The 15,061-nt window shown below is 54.0% G+C and overlaps 1 protein-coding gene across 2 annotated transcripts in view; it reads right to left on the bottom strand.

Annotated features, from left to right (window-relative positions):
* The window catches only part of CTNNBIP1 (catenin beta interacting protein 1), a 48,538-nt gene that overhangs the window by 25,807 nt on the left and 7,670 nt on the right, over positions 1-15,061 (bottom strand). The window contains exons 2-3 of one of the 2 annotated variants that reach the window (XM_047726988.1): positions 15,004-15,055; positions 1,174-1,258 (exon numbers count right to left, since the gene is read on the bottom strand). The gene's annotated coding sequence lies outside the window, so the exon portion shown is untranslated. The remainder of the gene's footprint in view (positions 1-1,173; positions 1,259-15,003; positions 15,056-15,061) is intronic. The other variant, XM_047726987.1, reaches the window with a different exon arrangement.

Below are 15,061 nucleotides of genomic sequence, written 5' to 3'. Positions count from 1 at the left end.
GTGGGAGCTAACCAGGGAAAAATGGAGACGAGCCAGAAAATGGAACACAGAAACAGGAAACCATCAGCTACTCAAATGAATGGTAAGGGCAGAGGCCCATGGCTAGATGCCGCTGTAGACAGCCACGTATTATACCAAAAGCGGAGATAAGTCCAGAAACTTACATCTGACTGGGACAAATGTAATTAAGGGAAACCAAGGTACATATGTTCAGTACAGACGCACAGACACATTCCCCACCACACCCCCTACGTTCCTGTTGGTTCTGAGCCCACATCTCTGTGGGAGGAAGGCTGACTGGGACGGGGATCCCACCCACTGGAAGGGAGCCATACAAAGTGACAAAGTGGCCCATGGCCTAGGTGGCCACACTGCGTTCCATGGGGGACAGGGAGGCCACACGTGATAGCATGTTCCTGCCCTGCCCTGCAGGGACCTGGCCTCTCCCAGCACACGCGCTCTGGCCTGGAAGCAGTGGCTGTCACTTTAGAAGAGCTGCGGCACAGGAGGAACCCCAGAGCAGAACCGCCCAGCATCCCGCGCCGCCGTCAGGCCCATTCTGATAAGCAGCTTCGAACGCTGGCCTCCTTTGGACGGGCACAAGCGGCTCTGAATACAAACACAGTCACCTGTGCGCGTTCTCATGCATAAACTTGAAGCTCACGCTGTTCGAATGCCTGCATTTATAAAGCTGGAGCATACACTTAGACCCGGGGTGGTGTTACACCTGCTCGGAAAACAGCGAGTCACCTCAGGCTGGGGCCAGACAGCACGAGCGTCCTTGACGCACACAATCCCCCTCTGCCCCGTGGGTCCCTGCACTTGTCTTCTGCTCTACCCGTTTTTTTTAAAAAGTTGCAATATATTTTAAATGCTCACATTAACAAAGGTACGTTTACACACAGGCAAGTAAAACAACATATAACTGTGCGATTCACAGAACTTACACAAAATATTAATTCAGAGACTGCACACATCTTAGCCTAAAAGAAATGAGCCGAGCCACGGCGCTGACGGGAAGAGCGTGCGCGGCAGGAGAAACGAGCAGTAGAGCGCATCGGTGGCAGAATGAAGCGGCAGGAGCTCCCGGAGCCCCGCAGCCCAGACCCAACACGCACTCCCCAGCACCGCCCTGGGGCCTGCTACCAGAAGTCCTTCCCCTGGGCTCCTTACCTGCCTCCGGAAATTAACTTCAGGCAAACAGCTCCTCAACTGTGATGGGCGGGCTGTGGCCGGGGAGAAATAGGAAGGTGGGGCCCTGTGGAAACACAGAACATGGGTCATGGGAGGAGCAGGGAGGGCCCTCGGGGCTGCCAGAGTCAAAGGAGCTGGAAACCCGCCCCACGCCGATGGACCGACGACACCGGTGGGAAGCTCCTGGCAGCGGGCTCCGCCGCGGTCCAGAAATACCTGTGTGTCTGGCCGGCCCGGGGAACCTGCACCAACACCTCTGGGATCAGGTGCTGACTGCAGCGCGGCCCGCCTGTCATTTCGGGCTGAAGCAGGCCACCACACCCCCTCCTGCCTCCGGTTAGTCACCGTGTCCAACGGAGAGTGAGTCACTCAGGCAGCTGACGGGCGAGCCCCGCACCTGCACGGGAAGGCATCCTGCCCACCGCGCACAGCCTGAGCCGGGCACAGGGGCCGCCGTGCTCCACCTGCTCTGTGCTCAGACGCGCACTGCTGTTTGTCCTGTGCCCAGTGTGGCTGGACGTGTAAACATAAGCCAACCGCCCCTATCCACATAAAACACGGCTGCGGGTCAGTGACAACCTGCCGGCCTGCCCACTTGTCTCCGGGCCCCTAACACGCCTCTCACAGGGATCAAAGAACACTATCGCACAGTCCCTCCTGTGTGGGAGCCCAGCGGAAGCGGGTAGGGGGGCACCCAGCCCCCTCCTCTGCTGTGTGCACTGACCTCGGGGCCCCTGGTTACAGGCAGACTCCCAACTCAGCCCTGCTGTGAGGACGAGGTCTGAGGATGACACTTTGAGAAACCTGTTCTGGGGCACCTGGGTGGCTCAGTCGTTAAGCTTCTGCCTTTGGCTCAGGTCATGATCCCAGGGTCCTGGGATTGAGCCCCACATCAGGCTCCCTGCTCGACGGGAAGCCTCTTTCTCCCTCTCCCACTCCCTCTGTTTGTGTTCCCTCTCTCGCTGTGTCTCCCTGCCAAATAAATAAATAAAACCTTAGGGGGAAAAAGAAAAGAAAAGAAAAGAAAAAGAATAAAAACCTGTTCTGCGGGAGGTGGGGGACGGAGGACAGCTAGGAAACCCCTCTTTCACTGTCTTTCGGGAAAGAAAGACAGCCACTCACAGGGTGGGGGACGTGGTTCCCAGAGAAAGTGAGATTTCAAAAGCCTGCCCTACAGGTAGATGCTGCTGGAACCCTCTGGGTCTCTGGTCTGTGTATCTCTTCAAGCAGCAATGGCTCTTAGAGGAAGGAACTGTCACCCCCCCCCCCCGCCACACCCTCCACCCTCAGACTGCTGGAACAGCCACCCCTAGGGCAACAGGCATCTTTAGCGATTAGTTGCTCTTTTATTCCTCTAGATATCAAAGCACCTAAATACCAAGGCTCCCTGGGGAACCTTCCACCCAAGTCCCCACATTCCTTCAAAAAGAGATGAGAAGGAGCAGCCTTCTCCACTTCTGAGGGCTTTAATTTCTTCAACTACCACAACAGCCAATTAGCCTCCTACTGTCTACAGGACTCAGGTCCTTCCAAGAAGCAGAGAGGAACTTTGTATTAGTGACTTGAAGGGGAAGGCAGAGCTGTTCCTGATGGGACTGTCCAGGGATTTGTGACCAGCTGTTCTATTTGCCATTTTATGATCAGGTCAATGTGCCCATTTTACAGAGGAGAAAACTGAGGCTCAAAGTCCTGGTGGCCCCCGAGTCAGTGGAAGACAGTTCTGCTGTGCATCCGGGGTTGGTCACTTCATTTTGCCCTCTGTAAAAATGGAATCGTGACCCCTACCATGTCTTCCCTCACTGGTCAGGGCAGGCCTCATGAGTGGAGGCCCAGAAGGCCCTATCCTTGGGTTAGAGCTCTACTATCACAGTCTTGAAATGCTTAATCATTTCTGAACAAGGGCCCCTGCGCCAGGCCCTGCAAATTATAAAGCTGGTCCAGAATGAGAAAAAGAATGCCAAGGGGCCTCTCAAACTGCCACGGGCCCTGGAACCTGAAGTAGATGCGATACAGATTCAAGAAGGATTTCCTAAAACCTTTCTCGGGGTACACAACCCTGTGTCAGGCTCAGGGAACAGGAGATGCCAACGTGGGGCTGTGACACGGAGCCTGCCTTCCAGGAAGTGCCCAAGTGGCTGAGGAGACCACACTACACAAAGCAAACACAAAACAGCACAAACAGTACCTAAGGACGAGCCAAAGAGATAGGTCGGGCTAAGACACGAACGCCGCCAGGGTCAGATGCACGCACTGCACCGTGCCCAGCCCCTTCCCCAGAGCAGCTCAGCAGCGGCGGGACAGACCGGGGCTTGGGCCCAGTGCAGTAAGTGACAGAAGAAGGAATGGGCAAAGCTCTTCGAGCACACAGAGGAAGAGCTTGGGAGAGAGGAAACTGGAGGGAGGTCTTGAAGGATGAGCAGGAGTTTGCTGGCAGAAGGGAAGGAGAAGGACACTGGAGGCACAGGGACGTTCTCTGAACAATTACTGAGTGTCTATTACATGCCAGGCCCTGTGGTAGACATCGAGGACACGCAGCTGGGCAGAGCAGCCGTGGTCTGCCTGAGATGAGGGCTCCCGGAGTCACGGCCAGGTACGCGCACCCGCAGACATGGGGACAGATGACACGAAGGGTAAGTGCAAGGTGCCCTGAGGACCCGCAGCGGGGTGCCTGACCCGGCTCTGAGGTGACGTGTCCAGAGAAGATTTAGACTTTGGAAATCCTGGAGGAGGAAGGAGGTGTCGGGTGAGAGGTGTCGACGTGAGCTGGTACTGGACCCCAGGGGTCTCTGAGAGGGGTGAGCAGAGGCACCGAAGCAGGGGTGCATACACAAGGTCTGAGCTTCTCAAGACCACCATGCTCTCCAAGGGGCAGAGCTGGGCGGGGGGAGGCCCCACCGGACCAGGAGGGAGGTGGGGCCGAGGACAGGCTGAAGACTAGGACTGGACTCCATGGGCCACGGAGAAGCCCACAGGGGCTGGCAAGTAGGGCAGAACTGTCCTTCACATAGAGTTGTTCCCACAGTGGACGTCGGCAAAGCGTTCCGGAGACAGAGTGAACGCGGTGAGCAGCCAGGTCTGGGAGACCCTGCCCTGACAGGGCGGTGAGGACAGAGCAACTGCCGTGAAGGTGAAGCTCTGGCCTCCTGGTGGCCCCATTACCAGCCAGGTGGCCCTGGGGACGTCACCAACCAACAAGTATATTTGGCACCAACTGTGTGTTGGGATAGATCAGCAAAAAAACAGCCAAAAATCCCTACGCACCCTGGTGAGAGGGGAGAGCAGACAAACAAAATAAAAACCGAACAATGGGGCATGATTACAGTGTGGGTGGCAAAAGGTGACCGACGGGTGCTAGGATAAAAACCGAGCTGGGGGAGGGGACCAGGAATGCGGGGGGGCCGGGGGAGCCTTCCTGAGCACACACTGGAACGGGGTGACAGAGTGAGCCGTGGGAGCCCAGAGCCGAGCTAGACGGAGGCCCCAGGGTGTGGTGAGCTGGAAGAAGAGCAAGGAAGGCCACAGGAAGGGAACGTGCACAGGGACAAGGGGCGTAGACAGTGAGGCCTCTGGGAAACCTGGCCTGGACCCGTAAGACGGGGTGGCAAGCAGAGGGCAGCCTGGCCTGACCTGGGTGCTGGCAGGAGCGCCCTGGCTCAGAGGTGGCAGAGGGCTGAGAGCAGAAGCAGGAGGAGGCCGTGGTGGGAATTCAGGCAAAAGGAGCAGACAGGACATCAGGAGGGTCAGCTGGCGCGGCACACAGGTGCGTGGGACAGGGACGCCCAGGTGTGGGGGTTAAGCACCGGAAGGCAGCACTCCCGTCAACCACGACGGGAGAGACGCAGGAGGAACAGTTTTGGAAAAGGACCAAGGGTTGAATTTCAGAAAACTTAGAGCCTTCCCATCAGTAAGCCTCAGTTTCCTTATCTGTAGAATGGGGATGATAATGGCCCCTTCCTATCAGGGTTGAGAAAATGAGAGAACAGAGAGAGAGCAGTGGGCACAGTTAGTAACTGGCATACAGCAAAGGCTCAATAAACACTAGTTGCTCCAACGATAAGATCACATGGTGATAAGAGATGATGTGAGTAAGTGATATTTTGGTTATAGGATGGGGGGGTGGTGGGAATAAGACTAAACAGTAAACTCAAGGGCTTAAAACACCCAGCTTCCTTTCCTGCCTCTTCCCTCCCAGTTCACCCATCGGCCCCCAACTAGCTCAAAGGAACTGATAAGGGGTGAAGAGCTACGGGGTCGGGGGGAGGGCAGGACCGCACCTCCATGTTTCACCCGCCGCCCTGAATCCCTGGGGGTGCCTTAAAGCAGTTTCCCAAACTGGCACCACGGGGATTTTGGAATATTGTAGGCTAATGAGCAGCATCCCTGGGCTGTACCCAGTAGGTGCCAGCGGCAGCTCCTCCTGGGCTGGGACAACCAAAAATGTCACCAGACATTGCCATGTGTTCTCTGGGAGGCAAAACCAGCCTGGGTTGAGAACTCCTCTAAAGAAATAGTTGATATACACTCTAAACTGTTGGCCAAGCGCCGTGCTCACCCCTTCACGTACAGGAATCACTGAGGCTTCAGAACAAACATCCTTCTAAGATTTAACAAATGAGGACACGCTGATGCAGAGGTGGCCCGGTGACCCCTCAGCCAGTCCGTCCGACTCCGCACCCAGATCGTCCAAGTTCTGAACCACTGTGGGACACTGCTGTCCCAGGGAGCATGTAAATGGGTAGAAAGCGCTCAGGGCCAAGGAGAGGGAGGCGGGACCGAGCCCAGGCTGCAGCTCCGACCGTCAGCGACATCAAAACTGGGGCACTGGAGAGAATTTCCACGAGCTCTGCTCTCAGTAATTAAGCGGCAACCTCCCGCACTCTGGGGCCCCATGAGCAACCGCCTTAATTAATAAATTCCACACTGCAGCCCCCTCCATTGGGAGCCAGGCTCCGCGTTCTCGAGGCGCGCTCCACCAGCATGAGCAAAACAGGTCTAATGGCAGCTCTGGCGAGTCAGGGAGCCTGCAGGACGCAGCAGCCTTCTCCCGGGATGAGCTTGGGGTAAGGAGTTCCTCCTGCGGTGGCCAACCCAAGTTCAACCCTGGTCCGAACCTCCTTCCTGCTCTGGGAAGCCAGGCAGAACAACAGTGATAATTACTGCTGTTGCTGGAGCCTTCTCCAAAGGCCAGGCACACGCCAGTCACATTCATCACAGGGCCTTGTTCAATTTCAGTCCCACAACAAGCATGGTGCAAGGTTAAGAATTACTCCCATTCGACAGATAAGACAATTGGTTTAAGTGGTTTAAGTGACCTGCCCAAGGCCACGGAGCTGAGAAGTGACACGGCCTGCATCCTATCAAGCCCCTCCTGGCTCAGGAGTTGGGAGAAGCCTCAGCCATTTTAACTGAAATTAAAATGAAGATCCACTTTACAGGAGGAAAAAAAAAAAAAGGCCAGAGCCCCAAACTCCTGCCACTCAGAAAAGAAGATAATGAGCCTAAGGCAGCTAAACACAGTGAATGGTCCTTGATGGGATTGGGGTTGGGGGGGGGGGCGGAAGAGAGAGGGGGAGGGAGCCATAAAGGCCATTACTGGGCAATAAGGGAAGCTTTACTAGGGAGTATTGATTAGATAATGGTATTGTATCAATGCTGTGTGTCCCGCTGAATGGGATTTTATCCCGGGTGTTCTGGAAAATACCCTGGGCCTTAAGCGGGACAGGCTGGAGTACTAAGGGTAAAACGTCCCAGTGCTTGCAGCTTACTCTCAAACGGTTCAGGGGGAAAAAAAGGTGTGTGTGCCTAAGTGTGTGTGAGCGTGCACAGGGAGTGTGTGAGCAGCTATGACAAAAGGTTAACGCTGCTGATACTAGGTAAAGGGCATAGTTCACTATTTCAACTTCTCTGCAGATCTGAAAATGAAAAGTCAGAAAAACACTGAAAAGCCAGGGGAAAGGGCCTGCCCTTGCTCCTCAGGGACCCCCCCCCCCCCCCGCTACCTGTGGGGAGCTGTGCACAGCCCAACCTAAAAGCCCCGCTGTGGGGAAGCATCTCTGGGGCTTTAACATGGATGAGCCCTGCTCCTCTCTGGCTGCAGGGCTGTGGGCGCAGGAGTGAGTGCAAACTCCTGGGGTCCAAAGTCACCCTCCAAACACCTCCCACGTCAGAGCTGCAACCCACCCATCACAGCAAGGGCAACGAAGCTGTCACATCAGCCCTTGGGTGAAGGTTCCCACAGCATGAAAATCAAATCCCCAGGACCAGATTCCAAACAAGCCAACAGCAGTAGAGCACGGCAGCCCTGCCCTGCTGTCCCGTCCTGCCCTGCTGTCCCGACGACAACCGTGGGGAAGGCAGCCACACAGAAGGGCAAAGTTATGCTGGGAAGGGGGCGCCTGGAAGCATCAGGAGGGCCTCCAGGATAAGACTCCCCTTCAGAGCAAAGCCCTCAGGCACATGGCATCTAAGGGAACATCTGAGGGCGCCTTGCATGTCACATAAACCAAAGGACTCTAGGGGGCGCCTGGGTGGCTTAGCTGGTTAAGCCTCTGTCTCCTGATTTCCCGCTCAGGTCAGGATCTCAGGGTCCAGGGATGGAGCCCCGTGTTGGGCTCTGCACTCAGCGGGGAGTCTGCCGGAGAGTCTCTCTCCCTCTCCCTCTGCTGCTCCCCTACTCTCTCCCCCAAATAAATTTTCAACAACAAAAAAGGGCTGCAGGACAGGCACAGACCTGCCCAGAGAGGGCTCCCTAGGACCTGCATGCTGGACAGGAGGCGAGAAGAAAGGGACTCCCCCGTACCCTGGCCTGGGCAGGGCCAGGTGGCCGGACCCCTGCTGTCTACCACATCCCTGGTGGTGGGGGTGCTCAGTCGGGGGCATGTTTTGATGTCGGAAGTTTCTGGTCGTTGTAACAGGGAGGATGCTAGTGGGAAGGGGCCAGGGATGTTGCTGAACCCCCTAGGATGCCAGTGGCAACCCAGGCCTCCACCACCCTTCAGGGGCAGCCTGAGAGGTACCAGCTGCACCAGGCTCCTTCAACGCCTCTGGACCTTAGCAGCTGCGGGTCCCTTGGCCTAGAATGCCCTTTCCTACTTACTGTTCTCTGCTCTGTACCACCTTCCTTGGGCTGCCCTGAGCCCTGGGTTCCCACCTGTGCAAATTTCCCATCTCAAGGTGCCGGGTGACATCGGCACACCCCACCCCACCCCCTGGGCCAGGGGTGTCTGCACATTTCCTCCCACCTCCAAGCTGGAAGCTGTCTGCGGCCAGGCCCCAGGCAGCCTTATTCTCAGAGACATTAAAATGAACCCACACTGGGGCGCCTGGGTGGCTCAGTGAGTTAAAGTCTCTGCCTTCAGCTCAGGTCATGATCCCAGGGTCCTGGGATGGAGTCCCGCATCATCGATGGCATCATCGCATCATCGGGCTTTCTGCTCGGCAGGGAGCCTGCTTCCCCACCTCTCTCTGCCTGCCTCTCTGCCTGTCAAATAAATAAATAAATAAATAAATCTTAAAAAAAAAAAAAAAAAAAAAGGAACCACACATCTCATTAAATGTAATTCCTCCCTAACTCATAGAGGAAGCTGATACACTGGATGGTGGGGGTGGGGGCGGACAGGGCCGCCAGTCACATCTGGGGCTCTGGTATGTGAATGAACAGATTCGGGGAGCCTGTTAGAGTCACTTGGGAACCACAAAGGAGCCCCTGCCTCAATGGTGTCACACAGAGAATCTGAGACATCAAGGAGTGGAAGGGGCCTGTCTCCACAGACTATGGAATGTCGCTGAGGCTGAGTTGATATGAGGCATCTGTTTAGAACGTCCGGCTTAAAAAATTGTTTTCCTATGATTTTGGCAAAAAAAAAAAAAAAAAAAAAGGCGCTCAGATATTGCTCTCTTCATGTCCTGATTTAGGTGAGACCCCCCACCCCCTACCCAGCCCTTTTCACAGCTAAGAGGCAGTACCTGGCAGGCCTGCCCTGCAGCCTCTCGCCACCGCCACCGCTGTCCAGCTGAGAACAATGCAAACAGGAAGGGGACAGGGAGCAGGAGGAAGTCTCCCCAGCTGCAGAGGGACACTCCCGATCCCGGCTCAGTTTCGAGGCTGATGGAGGGACACGCAGGTGGTGGTGGTGTTCTCCCCACACAATAGGGGAATGAGGACAGAAGGAAAAAGGCTTCTTTTGACCTAATTTTAAAAGATTCTTTTTTCTTCCCAGAGAACAGCTGGAGCCCTGAGACCTGGCCCAGCCAGAGCCCGAGACCCGAAGTCAGGAACCAGTGCGCCTACAAAACCCGGTTCCAGATCTTCCTGGGACTCAGTCTGATTCATGACCCTCGGCCGCTGGCAGGTTCCAGGGAGTGGGTAATGCAGACTTCAGAGCGCTTGTCTATTTATAAGTGAACGGAGGAGCTAGAAGCTTCGGCTCTCGAATGGGAGCAAGTGCACTCGTCCCCAGTCCATCCCAGGCTGCATGACCCTGACTACGGGCTGAGCAACTGGCGGTGTCCAGAGCCACCACATGCAAGCTGGTGACAGAAGGACCCCTTTTCTCTCCTGTGACCTAGATACGACACCTGGGATGCCCCCCCACTTGCTGGTGCCCCTGTTCCCCTCAACCAAGGGAAAACTCACTTCGCATTGCTGGGCAGTCTTCTGAGGGAGAGAGCGGAGGCCACTGCGGGCCTAGTGGGAAGGAGCCTGGCCAGGAGATTTCACAGACCTTGTGTCACCTCCAGAGAAGGAGGCCAGAATGGAAATCTCAGCCCATGAAGTCCTGTCAACCCCACTGGCCACAGCTACGTCCATTTCTGCAGGGTCACCATTTAACATTTTTTAATTAAACTGGGAAATTTAAAATATTTTTTTTTAAAGATTTTATTTATTTATTTGACAGAGAGAAATCACAAGTAGGCAGAGAGGCAGGCAGAGAGAGAGGAGGAAGCAGGCTCCCTGCTGAGCAGAAAGCCCGATGTGGGGCTTGAACCCAGGACCTGGGATCATGACCTGAGCCGAAGGCAGCGGCTTAACCCACTGAGCCACCCAGGCGCCCTAAAATATTTTTTTTTTAAAGAGGAAGGGGAAAGACGCCCAGTGCTATTTCTTTATCAGCAGCTGCATGAGGTCCCTTCCCTCAGAAACCTATGTACGCGTTCTCGCCACCCTCGTGATGGCAGGGACAAGCCTCGTTCTCACAGGCAGGCCCAAGCATAGCCCTGGCCCTCCCCTCCCCTCCCCCGCACTGACCTCTCCAGCTCTTCTCCCTGTGCCTCAGCTCTCCCTCCATCCCTTCCCTCCATTAAAGTCTCTTATAATTGGTTCAAATAAAGAAGCGTCCTGAATGGGTTCACTGCATCCCCTCAGAATCCCAGGGCCAGGAAGGCCTCCAACTTCCTGTTGTGAGAATTAGGTCATTAAATCAATGGGGTCGCCTGCCGGGCGAGGGCTCGGTCCCCTGGTTGTGTCCCCAGAGGCAGCAGGCTGGCCGCCTCCTGGCCTCCAGAGCCAGCAGGCCCTCACCGACCCAGCTCTGGGGAGAACTATCTTTAGGATCCGGCTGGGAGGCTCAGTCAGAAGCAGGGTCTCCCGGGTGAATATTCTTCCTATAGACGCTTAAGAAAAGAAGTTTTAAGGGGGCACCTGGGTGGCTCAGTGGGTGAAGCATCTGCCTTCAGCTTAGGTCATGATCTCAGAGTCCTGGGATCAAGCCCCACATGGGGCTCCCTGCTCAGGGGGGAGCCTGCTTCTCCCTCTCCCCTCCGTGTGCTTGCTCTCTCTCTCTGTCTTTCCCCTCTCTCGAAAATAAATAAACTTTAAAATCGTAAAAAACAAACAAACAAGAAGCTTTAGGATCACTGCCTTCTCTTTCCTGTAAGCTTTCAACATACAGGTATGTGTTAATTTGCATAAGACATAGGTATGTTTGTTTACCTCAAAACCATACTCACGCCATCGCTACAATCTGCAAGGATCCATTCTACCCACTTGCTCCATAAGCCACACTGTTTGTTTGGATAACTGCTTCTGCTCTAGGACACAGGCAGTGACCTCCCCCCTCCTTTCCCTCCAGCTACCTCTGAACAAAAAAATAATCCAAGGAAGGAGGAAACCTCCCCCTAAGAGGCTGTGAAGACCCAGTTTCCTCCCTCTCTAAATGTTTAACAAGCTGATAATCAAAACCAAAAATGTTTTAAACAAAGACAACTCCAGAATCCACGTGTTTATTCTATTAGCTGGGGGGGGGGGGGGTGTTGGTAATATGAAGATGAGTACACCCCGGGGGCCACAAAACTCCAGCCTGAGGGCAAACGTGGTGGTGGTTGGAGAGGTGAGGGATGGTCAGGAAACACCTGTGCTTCCAGGGGGGCGGGGGGGGGGAACACAGCACCTAACACAGCAGAAATCTGGCCATGGTCACCTAGCTCCGGGCCACCACAGAGACACTCAGAACAGTGGACCGAAATGGACTGGAGGCTGCCAGGGGCCCATGTGAAGCCTGAGAAAGAAACCGTCCCATTCCCAATGGGTGTAGGCACCAACACCCAGACCAGGCACACCCAGATAATCCAGTTCAGCAGCCAAATCCCCATCATCCATTTGTAATGACATCCTTCATTCCCAAAGCCACGAAACCATTAGTCACCAAGCCGCCACGGGAGGGGAGCAGAAGCTCCAGCAAAACTGGCTTGTTACCACTCCCCTGGCCAAAAAAAAAAAAAAGCTTCTGGTTTTACAAGCCAGCCACCCCCCCAAGACAGTCCCATTTCATAAAATGAGACGCAGGAGTCTTTTACCAGCCGGTGTCCGTGTAATGCAAGTGGAGCCTGACCTCCTGCAAAACTCTCAGAAAAAGCTTCCATCAAGGTTCGCGGAGAGAGAGGCTAATGGCACTACATACTAGTGTGATGGTGTTCTCGACACTGTGGCTTTCAGTCTCAGAGAACTAAACTTCCTTGCAAATTTACTTGGAGCACATAATGCAGTGTGGGAACAAAACAAGGATACCAGCACCAATGCGCACCAGTCCTTACATGCTTCTAGAAAAGCCATGTACGTCTGTCGGAAAGAGACTAGGTCATAAAAATGTCCAACTCCAAAAAAGAAAAACTCACCCAAAGAAGAGGTTCCTAAGAGAAAGGGAAATAGACCACTGAGCGTGCTGGAAGGGAAGGAGAAAGAAACCCAGGATGGTAACCAAGGATGCCAAGGGAAAGCCAGGCAAAGCCAGAGGAACCAGACCAAAATAGACTTCAGATGGAACAAAGTTGGGTTTTTTTCTCCTCACCTTTTTATTGTGACAAATGTCAAAGCCATGGAAAAGCTGAAAGATTGGTACAGGGAACACCCCAATACCTGCCCCGAGAGTCACCGCTTGCTAACGTTTTGCCACGTTTGTCTCATGTCTCTCCATGTTGTGGGCATACGGGGGTGTGCAGCCCGCTCTTCTTCCAGAGCTATTTGAAAGTAAGCTGTGGACATCACAATCCTTCGCTAAACGTCTCATCTCTATCTCCTAAGGCCATCCTCCCACATACAACCGGGACACTACTTGTACCCCCAAGGAGTTTGATATTGACCCAGAAGTATTCCGTGATGTATACCCATGTCCCAGTTTCCCAGTCCCCCCATTGCGGCCATCACTGGTTTTTGTTGTTGTTATTGTTGTTTTAAGATTTTATTTTTAAGTCATCCCGACACCCAACGTGCAGCTTGAACTCATGACCGTGAGACCCTGGCCGTCACTGGTTTCCAACCAGGATCCAGTGGAGGATCTCAAGTGCATTTGGTCCCCATACTCTTTCCCGTCCCTTAGCCTGGAATGGTTCACCAGCTTTTGTTGTCTATTGACATGAGCAATTTTGAGTCCAGGAACACTGTCTCTAGGACATCCCACAATCGGGATTTGCCTAACTGCTCCCTAGAATTAGAATAAGGCTAACTGTGGGGCACCTGGGTGGCTCCATCGGTTAAGCGTCTGCCTTCGGCTCACCTCATGATCCCAGGGTCCTGGGACTGAGGCCCACATCTGCCTCCCTGCTCAGCGAGAAGCCTGCTTCTCCCTCTCCTGCCTCCCTGCTTGTGCTCTTTGTCATATAAATAAAATTTTTAAATCTTCAAAAAAATAAAATACCACCAATCAAAAGAATCCCATGGAACCATTAAAATGAGTAAAATAGTTCTAAGTGACCTGAGATAGAACTTAACCTCTCCATGCCTCAGTTTACTCGTCTGCAAACTGTGGACAATAACAGTACTTAGTTCCCAGGATTTCTGGGAGGAGTACACAAGTAATTAAGTAAAGCACTTTTTTAACAATAGCCAGCACACAGGGGGCATCTAGCATGTGACTCCTGATCTCAGGGTTATGAGTTCAAGCCCCATACAGGGTGCGGAGCCTATTTAAAAAAATAAAAATAGGGGCACCTGGGTGGCTCAGTGGGTTGGGCCGCTGCCTTCGGCTCAGGTCATGATCCCAGGTCCTGGGTTCGAGCCCCACATCGGGCTTTCTGCTCAGCAGGGAGCCTGCTTCCTCCTCTCTCTCTCTGCCTGCCTCTCTGCCTGCTTGTGATTTCTCTCTGTCAGATAAATAAATAAAATCTTTAAAAAAAAAAAATAAATAAAAAAAAATAAAAATAAAAAAAAGCAACACTACCCAGCACACAGGAAGTGCTCGAGAGGTATTAGCTGAATGATGACAACGACGACGATGTTGGTAGAGAATGAATTCCGGTATTTACGGTGAGATGAAAAAAAACAGATGCAGAACCCCGCGTACGATGCGTGGAAACAAACAGTGTGTGTCAGGCATGAGTGTGCGATCACACGTGTTTGTGACGCGTGTGCACACGTGTAGAACGTCTCTGGTTCAGATGCACAGGACACGGGCTGACGGCAGTCTCTCCTGGGGCTGGGAAGCCAGGAAGGAAGGCAGTATAGCCTCTTGAATTCTATACTGTGCTTCGATGACCCAGGCCCAAAGAAATGAATGCTACTTTCTAAAGGAAGGGGAGTGGGGTCAGAAGACAAGAGTGAGAGAGAGCTCTTCCCCTGGGTGGTCCCGCCGGTCCAGGAAGTGCTCGGTGGGGAGCATTCAGGCTCCTCTGTCAGGGCTCTCGGGCCTAACAACCCTCTTCTCTCCCCTAGAGACAGAACGTGCACAGCCAACACGGGCAGCAAATGCGAGGTGACGGCACACGCGGCCTCTCAGGTGGAGAGGCAGCTTCCCCTTGGGGCTGCAGAAGGATCTACTCATCCAGCCGACCCCGCTCCTGCTGGACGTGTAGGCCCCACCACGTCCTCGTGCCGACCCTGCTCCAGAAGGCTGCGCCGTGCAGCAAAGCAGAGCCAGGGCCCTGGAGAGACACCCCACAGCCTACCTGCTGGCTTGTAGGCCCCACCACGTGCTCCTAAAAATCACCGGCACCCCATCTTCCTGCAACGCCAGCGATCGGCTGGAGGAATGCCATGTGCCTTGAGAGGCCACCAGGCAGTGGCAACAGCGGGACAGACAGAGGGTCGGGGGGGGTAAGGGGGATGACACACTGCCTCAGTTGGGAAGCGGAACACACGGTCAGCAATGGCCCTCACGCAGGTCTGAGATCATGGCTTACCCGAGCTGACCCTACCACCTTTGTAAATACGACTGGATCATTCGGGGGCTCAGAACCACTTTACCCACCAAAACCCCCCAAATCATCTTTGCAGTATTCACATTATCATGGCTATAAATCAGCCTTCTTCCACCACCCCACCACCCCCAGGGAAGAAACAAAATCACAAAGAGCAAAAATCATTCAAATGTTCTCTACCTGAACAGAATAGAAGGAAACTGGAAGGTCCAAAACATTTCAGTTCATATTCCTGCAG

Source organism: Lutra lutra, chromosome 4 (genome assembly GCF_902655055.1).
Source record: "Lutra lutra chromosome 4, mLutLut1.2, whole genome shotgun sequence".
NCBI lineage: Eukaryota > Metazoa > Chordata > Mammalia > Carnivora > Mustelidae > Lutra > Lutra lutra.
Note: the sequence above shows the minus strand (reverse complement) of the source record. Positions and strands in the feature narration are given on the sequence as shown.